Source organism: Salvelinus fontinalis, chromosome 24 (genome assembly GCF_029448725.1).
Source record: "Salvelinus fontinalis isolate EN_2023a chromosome 24, ASM2944872v1, whole genome shotgun sequence".
In the NCBI taxonomy this organism is placed as follows: Eukaryota; Metazoa; Chordata; class Actinopteri; order Salmoniformes; family Salmonidae; genus Salvelinus; species Salvelinus fontinalis.
In genome coordinates, this window is record NC_074688.1 from 34,601,556 (window position 1) to 34,615,535 (window position 13,980).

The window sequence follows — 13,980 nt, forward strand, 5'->3', positions numbered from 1 at the left end:
TCAATAAATGAGAATGTATATATAAATATATATTTTGTATGTACATGCATCATGATAATTAAACAGCTTAAAGTCAGTTCCAATGTTGAGATACAGTATGATTAAGGTTATGGACAAATGACACGGTTGAAATGCAGAAGTGAATATCTGCACTGCGTCGATAGAAGACAAGCTTGGTGCATCCCAATTATGTGCACATTTTGATCCCATTCATTGGCAATGGACACTTGGCTTGCAAGTGTTTCATATGAGCTCCATAGTTCAAGGACTAAATGATTCTCTTTGTTTACCGTAATTGTCCAGTTGATTAAAGATCGGGTCATGGATAGGCAGGCCATTGGGGAGAATGTATGGGACGGTTGGAGCTATGCTGTGATGTGACAGAGCTCTCCAGTGGTTAGGTGTGGTGATGCATGACGGTCAGAAGGAGCTCTCTGCGGAAGTCTGCTCGTAGGCCTGCAGGGCCAGCTCTACATATCCTGCCCTCTGGGACTCCCGCTTCTGGTGGGGAACAGACACAAGAGATTAAACAAAGGGTTTACTGTGTATCACGACTACCAATATGGTGACTGGTGCTACCTATAAATCAGGTTCTGAGATAAACTAGTGTCTGCTGATAGGGCCTCACCTTGAGCAGGTCCAGTCCAGGGGCCTGTTGGCTGGAGGCCTCCTGGGCTGTCTCACTGTGTGGATGGACCTTGTTGAACAGACCCACCAGACTCACTGCATCCTGCCATCTAGAACAATACAACCAGTGTTAAGAGATGTTACTCTGGGCTAACAATGACAGTTATGGTGTTATTAAATCATTACTTGTCCTAATGCCTACAAAACACTTATAACATATGGCATTTGGAGTCATAAACAGATGGCATGGGGTGTCATGTAGAAGAAAAACAAGCCTCTAACACAGTGTTCCCAACAAGGGGTGCTTGTGGTCTATCCACAGGGGGTACCTCGAGATTCATGAGACCATAGGCTTACTGGTAAAATTCACACGGGGGTACTTCAGGGGTACTCCGGGCAGAGCTAAATTCAGTGGGTGCTACAGTAACCAAAAAAGGTTGGGAGCCACTGGTCTAACACAGACTCACAGGTCTTTCTGCAGCATGTCTATGATGAGTCCAGCCACCCTCCTGGCATTGACCAGGTACCAGACCAGGCCTCCAATGTGTCTGGTTGAATGCAGCAGATCATACTTCCCCATCTTCTCAAGATCCTCAAGGTGGCTGCATGCACCTGGACAACAGAGCACAGCCAATAAGGAGAGGGTTTTACTAACTGCTAATGGGTAATAATAACTGAAGCATACATCTGGACAGCCTGTTGAGTAGTGTGAAGGAAGTGGTATTTTACCCTGATGTATTCTGAGGAGTCAGGTTCAAACTGGACCTGGCACAGATCCAACACATCCTCATGACGATCCAAACACCACCTTCAGGTTCTCCTTGAAGACGAGGTGCTGTGAGCCTGCGGCGCTCTTTAGGGAAGTAGACTTGCAGGATCCTCTCTCTGTCCTCCCACGGTGCCTTCTTCAGTGTCCTGGTGGATTCCCGGATCACTATGAACCGCTCCTGGAAACACCAGGAGGTGACCATGGAAGAGAGAACAATACATGACAAAAGAGCAATAATTGTTTGAGGCATTGTAAATGATAACCAATATTTATGTTGATGGACACAAACCATTACACACTTTGCCTGTGGTGTACTGTATGTAGAATGTAACGTTGGTGGACACAAACACACTCTATCTCCTACCCTGTGTGGTATGTTGAAGGTGATGTCAGTGAAGACGTATTCGGCTGTGTCCATGCCCTCCAGGATCTTGTCCTCAGACAGTACATCGATGATGGGCTTCCTCTCCGGCAGCACTGGAGGCATCTTCAGCAGCCTCTGGGCCTGCTCCCTGGCACTCTGGGTCGCCTACAACACAAACTGGAACACATTAACAAGACTGACACCAGCTGTACAGGGATGTCATCTGACAAATGAAATGTTCAGAATGTTGCAGAAGATGTTGTAGTGCCATTCTCTACTCCGCATGACAGACAAACTATCTGCCCTACCATGTGTGTGTGTGTGTTCATACCTCCTTCAACTGTGCATCTGTCATAAGTTTGTACTCGGGGGGCTTCAGCTCCTGTTTGATGGGTCTGAACACCTTCTCCAGGTTCAAGCCTGTGATTCTGGTTAGGATGTCCTGCACCTCTGCATCCAGAAACTGGGGCTTCACATGGGCATCTGGAGAACCTAGAAATAAATGAATGACTTCAGAGATGGATGAAGCTAGCTCTGGTCTCGGATCTGCAGGTACGACCTGCATCAGAGCTAGTCACACTGCACATATTAACACAGGAAGTGATCTCATTGATGCCGCAAAACAGGAAGAATGTCGCCAAGTACATACCAAAGATGGTATGTACAAACCTTCCGAATACAAGCTTTCTAGATACTTTTCAATCGTCAACTACTGGAATGATCGTTGTTAGATGTTGTCCAGAGAATCTTAAGGTGGACTTGGTACTTAAAGAATAGAAGGGATGGAGTAGCTGCAGCAACAGGTCTATCGAGCCTTGCTCCAATGATCATGCCTGAGGTAATTCTGGCCCAGTGGGATTATGATTTTGGGAAAAAATGTATCCCAGCATTTTTTGGGAGTTACGAAAGTGGCTACATTGAAGCCAGCCACTAAACAAAGAACACATGGAAAGTGGCGGAGTGCAACTAATAGGCTGACCACACCGCTCGCGTCGCGTGCGTGTTGCAAAATAAATGTAGGAATCTATGTTATTCAATTATTGCGCACGCCAACGAGCATCTGCGTTGCCAAGGGCTAAAATAGAACTCCATTCTATTTCTGACGCAGATTGCGCTGCAAGTCCTGCCTCTCCCATCTCCTCATTGGTTTATAGAAGCAAGTACCCACGTGCCATCTCCTCATTGGTTATACCCACGTGGGTGATTGAAAGACGAACTGTTTTGCCGGTGGTCGTGGTAATACTATGAAAGTTTAGATGCCAATCACCATAAAAGTTCAAAGATGAAAAAGCCTGGAAGGAGGAGAGTTGACTAGAAACGATTCGGTTGACCGTTTTATGTGTGGATTAATTGTTGGAGTAGAGGACCTTGTGCATTTCAGGTAAAATAACAACTCAATGTTTATATCCCAGGACAAATTAGCTAGCAACAGCAAGCTAGCTAAATAGGACAAATTAGCTAGCAAAGGCAAGCTAACTAGCTAAATTGCCATAAATGTTTATTGCTTTTCGACCTGTTCCCAAATTAATATAATTGGTTCAGAGTTTGTTTTGATATTTTAACCTGCGTGTCGTAATCGTGTTTGGTGTAGGGGGACAAAATAAATGTATGCACGATGGCACAAGCGCGCAGCCGGTTTGGGTTCCGTGTCATTGTCATCGCGATGGACCCGAGCTAGCTAATAACTTAAAGGAAATATTCCAACATTTTGAATGTTAATATTGTTTTTTTTTGCAGCAGAGCGATTTTCTATTGATTCCCAGCGTCATTTCATGTGCGGGGCGCAACTTTCACTGGGGATGGTGGGGACATAAGCCCCCCCAAACTTTAAAAATGTATTTTTAGCTAGCTACCTCACTATCTTCTTCAGCAATTATTTTTGCCTCAATCCCAATAGACCTGAATCAAACGATGAAACCAACGGCCAAACGATTGAAGCCGATATTCTGACGTTTTTTCAGCACAATGTGAGTTTTTATTTTAATCAGTATAGCAATGTAATTGATCTGTCAGTTTCCCTAGCTAATTCCCTACTTTTCACACTGACACGGTATAAACAGCTCTACAGGCTACACTGTCATGGTGCACCATCAGTACACAACATTATGCTCATCAGGGTCAGACAGCCAGGGAAGACCAGTCTACAGAGATCAGGTATATATTATAACAATCAGTGAATGGATACAAAGTTCAATCTTGAGTTGATGGGTAAACTACAGTCTGGGATCTAGGAATAATGGTCAGTTCAATTATTGAACCATTCATTATATTCTTGGATAATGTATAAATGTACACCAATGAAATTCTTTGTCATGCCTCATCTGAGCAGGATTAGATGGTGACAGGGGTCTCAGCAGGGTCATGCAACCAGAGAAGCACTAAGGTGACCTTTTGCAGATACATTATTCTCTCAGTGCAAACACTAGACAAGCCAGAAGTTTCAAAGATTTAAAATAGTTTGTCTGATGAACCTTAAGTTGATTTCCAAACGGTATTGAAAGGTTGATAGAGGCTTTTTCCCGATTACACGGAAAATGTGAGGAAGACCAGAGAGACACTATTGATGATGGATACAGATATGTTTGAATGCCCAGTCATGTTCATATCATCTCAGACAGAACATACTACAGTATATGCCACAGAAATGTAAATCCTCTGCTGAAGGTGTAAAACACAACAGGGGACATACAGTGCATTTGGACAGTATTCAGACCCCTTCCCTTTTTCCACTTTTCGGTTACAGCCTTATTCTAAAATTGATCAAATAAATACAAATCCTCAAATCTACACACAGAAATGACAAAACGAAAACAGGTTTATAGAGATACATTTTTTTTTAATCCTTACGTAATTATTCTGACCCTTTGCTAGGAGACTTGAAATTGAGCTCAAGTGCATCCTGTTTCCATTGATCATCCTTGAGATGTTTCTACAACTTGACTGGAGTCCACCTTTTGTAAATTCGATTAATTGGACATGATTTGGAAAGGCACACACCTGTCTATGTAAGGTCCCACAGTTGACAGTGTATGTCAGAGCAGAAACCAAACTGAGGTCGAAGGAATTGTCAGTCCTGTCTCTGAGCTCTACGGACTCGAGGAACAGATCCCCAAGAACACAGTGGAAGACATTTGGAGCCAACAAGACTCTTGCTAGAGCTGGTTGCCCGGCCAAACTGTGCAATCGGGGGAGACGTGCCTTGGTCAGGGAGGTGACCAAGAACCTGATAATCACTGACTGAGCTTCAGAGTTCCTCTGTGGAGATGGGAGAACCTTCCAGAAAGACAACAATCCCTGCCTGACTCCACCAATCAGGCCTTTATGGTAGAGTGGCCAGGCAGAAGCCACTCCTCAGTAAAAGGCACATGACAGGCCACTTAGAGTTTGCCAAAAGGACTCTGACCATGAGAAACAAGAATCTCTAGTCTGATGAAACCAAGATTGAACTCTTTGGCCTGAATGCCAAGCGTCATGTCTGGAGAAAACCTGGCACCATCCCTACGGTGAAGCATTGTGGTGGCAGCATCATGCTGTGGGGATGTTTTTCAGCAGCAGGAACTGGGAGAATAGTCAGGATCGAGGGAAAGATGAACAGAGCGCTCAGGACCTCAGATTGGGGCAAAGGTTCACCTCCCACCAAGACAATGACTAAGCACACAGCCAATACAACACAGGAATGACTTCGAGACAAGTCTCTGAATGTCCTTGAGAGGCCCAGCCAGAGCTCAGACTTAAACATCTCTGGAGACCTGAAAATATCTGTGCAGCGATGCTCCCCATCCAACCTGACAGAGCTTGAGAGGATCTGCAGAGAAGAATGGGACTCCCCAAATACAGGTGTGCCAAGCTTGTAGCGTCATGCCCAAGAAGACTCAAGGCTGTGATCACTGCCCAAGGTGCTTCAACAAAGTACTTAGTAAAGGGACTAAATACTTACTTGCTGTTTTAGTTAGTGACTATTGCCTTATTTCACTGTAGAGCCTCTAGCCCTGCTCAATACGCCTTGGCTAACCCTTTAGTTCCACCTCCCAATAATGCAGTGACTTCACCTGGTTTAAATGATGTTTCTAGAGACAATATCTCTCTCGTCACTCAATGCATAGGTTTACCTCCACTGTACTCACATCCTACCATACCTTTGCCTGTACATTATGCCTTGAATCTATTCTACCGTGCCCAGAAACCTTCTCTGTTCCAAACGTACTGGAAGACCAGTTCTTATAGCCTTTAGCCGTACCCTTAGCCTACTTATCTTATGCTCCTCTGGAGATGTAGAGGTTAATCCAGGCCCTGCAGTGCCTAGCTCCACGCCCGTTCCACAGGCACTCTCATTTGTTGACTTCTGTAGCCATGAAAGCCTTGGTTTCATGCATGTTAAGATTAGAAGATTAGATCCTCCATAAGTTTGTTTTATTCACTGCTTTAGCACACTCTGCCAACCCGGATGTCCTAGCCATGTCTGAATCCTGGCTTAGGAAGACCACCAAAAACCCAGAAATTTCCATCCCAAACTATAACATTTTCCGACAAGATAGAACTGCCAAAGGTGGCGGAGTTGCAATCTACTGCAGAGATAGCCTTCTATCTTACTATCCAGGTCTGTACCCAAACAATTTGAGCTTCCACTTTTAAAAATCCACCTTTCCAGAAACAAGTCTCTCACCGTTGCAGCTTGTTATAGACCACCTTCTGCCCCCAGCTGTGCCCTGGACACCATATGTGAATTGATTTCCCTCCATCTATCTTCATAGCTCGTGCTGTTTGGTGACCTAAACTGGGACATGCTTAACACCCCGGCCATCCTACAATCTAAGCTTGATGCCCTCAATCTCCCACAAATTATCAATGAACCTACCAGGTACAACCCCAAATCCGTAAACACAGGCACCCTCATAGATATCATCCTAACCAACCTGCCCTCCAAATACACCTCTGCTGTCTTCAACCAGGATCTCAGCGATCACTGCCTGCGTCTGTAATGGGTCTGCGGTCAAATGACAACCCCTCATCACTGTCAAACGCTCCCTAAAACACTTCAGCGAGCAGGCCTTTCTAATCGACCTGGCCCAAGTATTCTGGAAGTATATTGACCTCATTCCGTCAGTAAAGGATGCCTGGCTATTCTTTAAAAGTGCTTTCCTCACCATCTTAAACAAGCATGTCCCATTCAAAAAAAAATTCAACCAGGAACAGATTGTTTCCCTCCAGACCTGACTGCCCTCGACCAGCACAAAAACATCCTGTGGCGTTCTGCATTAGCATCGAATAGCCCCCGCGATATGTAACTTTTCAGGGAAGTTTGGAACCAATATACACAGGCAGTTAGGAAAGCAAAGGCTAGCTTTTTCAAACAGAAATTTGCATCCTGTAGCACAAAATCCCAAAAGTTCTGGGACACTGTAAAGTCCATAGAGAATAAGAACACCTCCTCCCAGCTGCCCACTGCACTGAGGCTAGGAAACGCTGTCACCACCGATAAATCCATGAAAATTGAGAACTTCAATAATAGTTTTTCTACGGCTGGCCATGCTTTCCACCTGGCTACCCTACCCCGGTCAACAGCCCTGCACCCCCCACAGCAACTTGCCCAAGCCTCCCCATTTTTCCTTCATCCAAATCCAGATAGCTGATGTTCTGAAAGAGCTGCAAAATCTGGACCCCTACAAATCAGCCAGGGTAGACAATCTGGACCCTCTCTTTCTAAAATTATCCGGCGAAATTGTTGCAAACCCTATTACTAGCCGGTTCAACCTCACGTATCGTCTGAGATCCCCAAAGATTGGAAAGCTGCCGCGGTCATCCCCCTCTTCAAAAGGGGGAGACACTAGACCCAAACTGCTACAGACCTATATCTATCCTACCCTGCCTTTATAAGGTCTTCGAAAGCCAAATTAACAAACAGATCACTGACCATTTCGAATCCCACCTCTATGCAATCTGGTTTCCGAGCTGGTCATGGGTGCACCTCAGCCACGCTCAAGGTCCTAAACGATATCATAACCGCCATCGATAAGAGAAATTACTGCGCAGCCGTATTCATCGACCTGGCCAAGGCTTTCGACTGTCAATCACCACATTCTTATCAGCAGACTCAACAGCCTTGGTTTCTCAAATGACTGCCTCGCCTGGTTCACCAACTACTTCTCAGATAGAGTTCAGTGTGTCAAATCGGAGGGCCTGTTGTCCGGACCTCTGGCAGTCTCTGGGGGTGACACAGGGTTCAATTCTTGGGTCGACTCTTCTCTCTATACATCAATGATGTCGCTCTTGCTGCTGGTGATTCTCCGATCCACCTCTACTCAGACGACACCATTTTGTATACTTCTTCTTTGGACACTGTGTTAACTAACCTCCAAACGAGCTTCAATGCCATACAACTCTCCTTCCGTGGCCTTCAACTGCTCTTAAATGCAAGTAAAACTAAATGCATGCTCTTCAACTGATCGCTGCCCACACCTGCCTGCCCGTCCAGCATCACTACTCTGGACGGTTCGGACTTAGAATGTGTGGACAACTACAAATACCTAGGTGTCTGGTTAGACTGTAAACTCTCCTTCCAGACTCACATTAAGCATCTCCAATCCAAAATTAAATCTAGAATCGGCTTCCTATTTCGCAACAACGCATCCTTCACTCATGCTGCCAAACAGTCAGTTTTACAAGGGTATCTTACCGATCCTTGACTTCGGCGATGTCATTTACAAAATAGCCTCCAACACTCTACTCAGCAAATTGGATGCAGGCTATCACAGTGCCATCCGTTTTGTCACCAAAGCCCCATATACTACCCACCACTGAGACCTGTATGCTCTTGCTGGCTGGCTTCATATTCGTCGCCAAACCCACTGGCTCCAGGTCATCTATAAGTCTTTGCTAGGTAAAGCCCCACCTTATCTCAGCTCACTGAACACCATAGCAGCAACCACCCATAGCACGCGCTCCAGCAGGTATATTTCACTGGTCACCCCCAAAGCCAATTCCTCCTTTGGCCGCCTTTCCTTCCAGTTCTCTGCTGCCAATGACTGGACCGAACTGCAAAAATCACTGAAGCTGGAGACTCATATCTCCCTCACTAACTTTAAGCTCACAGATCATTGCACCTGTACATAGCCCATCCAACTACCTCATCCCCATACTGTTATTTATTTATTTTGCTCCTTTGCACCCCAGTATCTCTACTTGCACATTCATTTCCTGCACATCACTCCAGTGTTTAATTGCTATATTTTAATTATTTTGCCACTATGGCCTATATTGCCTTACCTCCCTTCTACTACCTCATTTGCACACACTGTATATAGATTTTTTCTATTGTATTATTGAATGTATGCTTGTTTATTCCATGTGTAACTCTGTGGTGTTGTTTGTGTCGCACTGCTTTGCTTTATTTTGGCCAGGTCGCAGTTGTAAATGAGAACTTGTTCTCAACTGGCCTACCTGGTTAAATAAGGTTGAAATAAAATTAAAAACCCGGTCGACGCTGGGCCAATTGTGCGCTGCCTCATGGGTCTCACAGTCATGGTCAGCTGTGACACAGCCTAAGATCGAACCTGGGTCTGTAGTGTGATGCAGTGCCTTAGTCCGTTGCACCACTCAGGACGCCCCCACAAATTGATTTTAACAAACAATTGGTCCCCCAAAAAATGCAGCCCTCCGTTGAAATTCAAAATCTCGATGTGGTCCTCGAGCCAAAAAGTTTGCTCACCCCTGGCCTAAAATTTAGTTTTTGGTTCAGCAGCCACTGTGTCAAGTAGATTAAAAATAAAAAATGGACCAGTCACTCAGACTTTTTAACAGACAAAATATATTTTCCCCAGCTAAAATTACATCAACAAAACAAAATGAACATGCTTTGTAATGTTTACATTTAAAATGTTACACTGTTACATTTTTGTCATTTAGCAGACACTCTTATCCAGAGCCACTTACAGTAGTGAGTGCATACATTCACACTTATGTACTGGTCCTTCGTGGGAATCGAACCCACAACCCTGTTGTTGCAAGCACCATGCTCTACCAACAGTCACATGGGACTTTTCAGTAAGACGTATTGTGGTATATTGTTTAATTTCAGATTTTTGGTGACCTGAACCTTTTAACCTAAATATCACAAAAGAGAAGATTTTTTTTTTTTTAACCAACCACCTTTAACTGCACCTGTTTGAACTCGTTACCTGTATAAAAGACACCTGTCCACACACTCAATCAAACAGACTCCAACCTCTCCACAATGGCCAAGACCAGAGAGCTGTGTAAGGACATCAGGAATAAAATTGTAGACCTGCACAAGGCTGGGATCGGCTACAGGACAATAGGCAAGCAGCTTGGTAAGAAGGCAACAACTGTTGGCGCAATTATTAGAAAATGGAAGAAGTTGAAGATGACGGTCAATCACCCTCGGTCTGGGGCTCCATGCAAGATCTCACCTCGTGGGGCATCAATGATCATGATGAAGGTGAGGGATCAGCCCAGAACTACATGGCAGGACCTGTTCAATGACCTGAAGAGAGTTGGGACCACAGTCTCAAAGAAAACCATTAGTAACACACTACACCGTCATGGATTAAAATCCTGCAGCGCACGCAAGGTCCCCCTGCTAAATACAGCGCATGTCCAGGCCCGTCTGAAGTTTGCCAATGACCATCTGGATGATCCAGAGGAGGAATGGGAGAAGGTCATGTGGTCTGATGAGACAAAAATATAGCTTATTGGTCTAAACTCCACTCGCCGTGTTTGGAGGAAGAAGAAGGATGAGTACAACCCCAAGAACACCATCCCAACCGGGAAGCATGGAGGTGGAAACATCATTTTTTGGGGATGCTTTTCTGCAAAGGGAACAGGACGACTGCACCGTATTGAGGGGAGGATGGATGGGGACACGTATCGCGAGATCTTGGCCAACAACCTCCTTCCCTCAGTAAGAGCATTGAAGATGGGTCGTGGCTGGGTCTTCCAGCATGACAACGACCCGAAACACACAGCCAGGGCAACTAAGGAGTGGCTCCGTAAGAAGCATCTCAAGGTCCTGGAGTGGCCTAGCCAGTCTCCAGACCTGAACCCAATAGAAACTCTTTGAAGGGAGCTGAAAGTCCGTATTGCCCAGCGACAGCCCCGAAACCTGAAGGATCTGGAGAAGGTCTGTATGGAGGAGTGGGCCAAAATCCCTGCTGCAGTGTGTGCAAACCTGGTCAAGAACTACAGGAAACGTATGATCTCTGTAATTGCTAACAAAGGTTTCTGTACCAAATATTAAGTTCTGCTTTTCTGATGTATCAAATACTTATGTCATGCAATGTCATGCAAATGAATTACTTAAAAATCATACAATGCGATTTTCTGGATTTTTGTTTTATATTCTGTCTCTCAAAGTTGAAGTGTACCTATGATATAAAATTACAGATCTCTACATGCTTTGTAAGTAGGAAAACCTGCAAAATCGGCAGTGTATCAAATACTTGTTCTCCCCACTGTATATCCTAACATCACTGTCGGTCAAAGACTCAACATCAAAACTCAAAAGAACAGACTCCTCATTTCGCCACCCTGGTGGCGTCGCACCAAACGAAGAGAATCAAACCAGGGAATCTTCCCCTTCAGTTGGTCAACTTTTACCACTACCCCAGTAATCCCTCCTTTCAATAATTTGTTTTCTCCCACCCTGAAACCACAAATGGATCAGCCAAAAGCCAACGACCCACTTTTTCCAAAAACTAAAGACTCATCTTTATCCTGAACCTCGGTGCATGTCTCGGGCTCCGAGAACGTCACCACACCTACCACCGCCGATACTTCGCCCTCATTCACTTCCATTTCTCCTCCTGTCTTCAGCTCACCCTGCTTACACTTTCTACCATTCTTCTTTAACAAACCATCTCCCTTTTTTCCACCATTTTTAACTGACTCAAGCGCACCCTCTTCCTCTCTCTTAGAGCCCCTCTGCCCCTCTTTTTCCCTCCATTCCTACTCCGTATTCCAAGTACACTTCTCCTTATGATAATACTGCACTTCTCCTGACATACATCTTGTTCATGCCTTCTCAAGGGATGCCATTTAAGTCTGTCACAATCTCTGTACAATCAGCACGAACCCCTCAGGATGTAGCACTCAACAGTGCATCCCACTTATAAAGCAGCTGCTTCATCTCGATGTTCTTTATCAATAGCTACCGCAACGATTTTCCATTTCAAACAAGCGCACTCTCCTCGTTATTATTTTTTTGGACCAATCGATTGGTTGAAAAAAAAAAAAATGTATAATAATAATTAGTCGACCAATAATTAGCTTATTTGTGTCAGGGACAGCCCCAGTAGAAATGCAGGAAATTAGCTTTAGATGCCTAAAACAATTCTGAGTGAGGAACCCCAGACCCACCGCCAGGTTGTCCCCAACCACTTCTAAAACTAAAGTTGCCACCCGTTCATGTGTATCTGCGCTATTGCCGAGCGGGCAGAAATTTGGCCATTATGACGTAGCATTGTATTTAAAGCCACTCACTACACTGGAAGTTAATAGGAATATGACTTTTAGATCGCAAAAACGTCTATCATGTCAGATTTCAATAATGGGCAATGTCATAACGCAGGACGTTGTCTTCTCTCAAATGAGACGTTTCATATTTTTGCAATATTCCTACATTGAGAAATGTGTAATTTAACAGGAGGGTCCACCACAATTCTCATATTTGTCTGCCTCTTCAGTCCAGGGTGCATTGCATAGTGCCGTTGCGAATGTCAGACTTCCCTCTGCGAGGCACATCGATCTGCAGGTTGAACATGGCGAGATTGTAGACTCCTAAATTGATAGTTAGCTATAAAATCGCCTAAAACTGCACTAACTACTTCACATGCTGATATTGACTTTGGTATTGTGTTTAACTACCTAGTCAGTCCATGGAGAGAGCATTGCATTGTCGGTTTTGTAGTACACTTCAGCTGTAACAGATTGCCACGTTGCTACCAGCCTTATAATGACAAAATGAAACATTTATTCACATAAAATATTGTTCTCACATAGTTATTTAACACTGTCAATTAAAGGAATTAGTTATTTGAGGTGGATTTTTCCTTTAAATTATCTCCATGATAGCCGGATTATATATATGTGATGCGCTAAAACTGACTGCTGTCACGTTCAAAACCAATGGGAACTCAGACCTCGCGAAATCTCCAACTTCCAAGTGTTCAAGACAACTGGGAAAAGAACAAGCTCCGACTGGGAAAAATCTTTTAAATCTTCATCCAAGTCGGGGAATGTCGACAACTCGGGGAACTTTCAAGAGCTCCGGCTTTCTGAGCAGAATATCACTGACATTTTTTTCTTGCATCCTTCCGAGTTGTCTTGAAAGTAGTTAATGCTTTACAAAAAGCTAATGGTGCCTTCAAGACTACTGAGAACTGGGGGGGAAACAAGGTCAAATCACGATGCCAGTGATCTCTCTTCAGGTAGGAGCTCTAGAAAGAGGCCGGAGTTTCCGAATTGAAAAATCATAGTTGGATGACAGTTCGTTTTTTCCGAGTTCCAAGTTGTCTTGAACGCACTGAAACCTGAGATTTCTTAGTTCCCAGTTTTAAACGCGGCATAAATGTACGTTGTTGTCAACATGTTTAAATCGCTTCGAGGATAACAACTAGCTACTAGTACCATTAAAATACTAAAATGTGAACGCTAGCTAACAATAGCTGCACATGCTACAACGTCAGAGGTAGAACTCCCATTTCTCAGTGTGTCGGCAAAATAAACGACTTACTGCTGTCAGACGGATGCACAGCATCCTTCTGCTACATCTGACAAGTACTCGTGTGTTTTGATCGACATTTCTGACCCGAGAATAGCTTCTAAATAAGTACCGTATTGCAAAAAGCGCTGCCATGTTTGTAGTTACCTCATGAGCACACTGACGTGACCTTTACATACGACGTATAAATCGGAGAATCATGGGAGATGCTGTCTTTCGATTGTGTGACTGTTTTATAAAGGATGTTCGCAAGATGGCGCTAATTGATCATTTATTCTGTGCAAGTCGTTCATGGTTACAGTGGTGATGCTCATGAAACTGTGACATGTAGTCCTAGGTTGGAATTAGGAATTTAGTATTGTCCTCAAATTGTAAGTATCATAGTATTATGTTTGTCTTACCAATACAGACAGTCTTTTCTCATGACAAAAATAAATAAATAGATTCAATTTAGATGCCATGGGTGTCAACATGTTGGAGTGCCAT

The 13,980-nt window shown here is 44.2% G+C and overlaps 1 pseudogene; it reads right to left on the reverse strand.

The window, feature by feature from the left end:
• Positions 1-37: 37 nt before the first annotated feature.
• On the reverse strand, positions 38-13,639 carry LOC129822348 (28S ribosomal protein S22, mitochondrial-like; annotated as a pseudogene).
• Between the last annotated feature and the right edge of the window lie 341 nt (positions 13,640-13,980).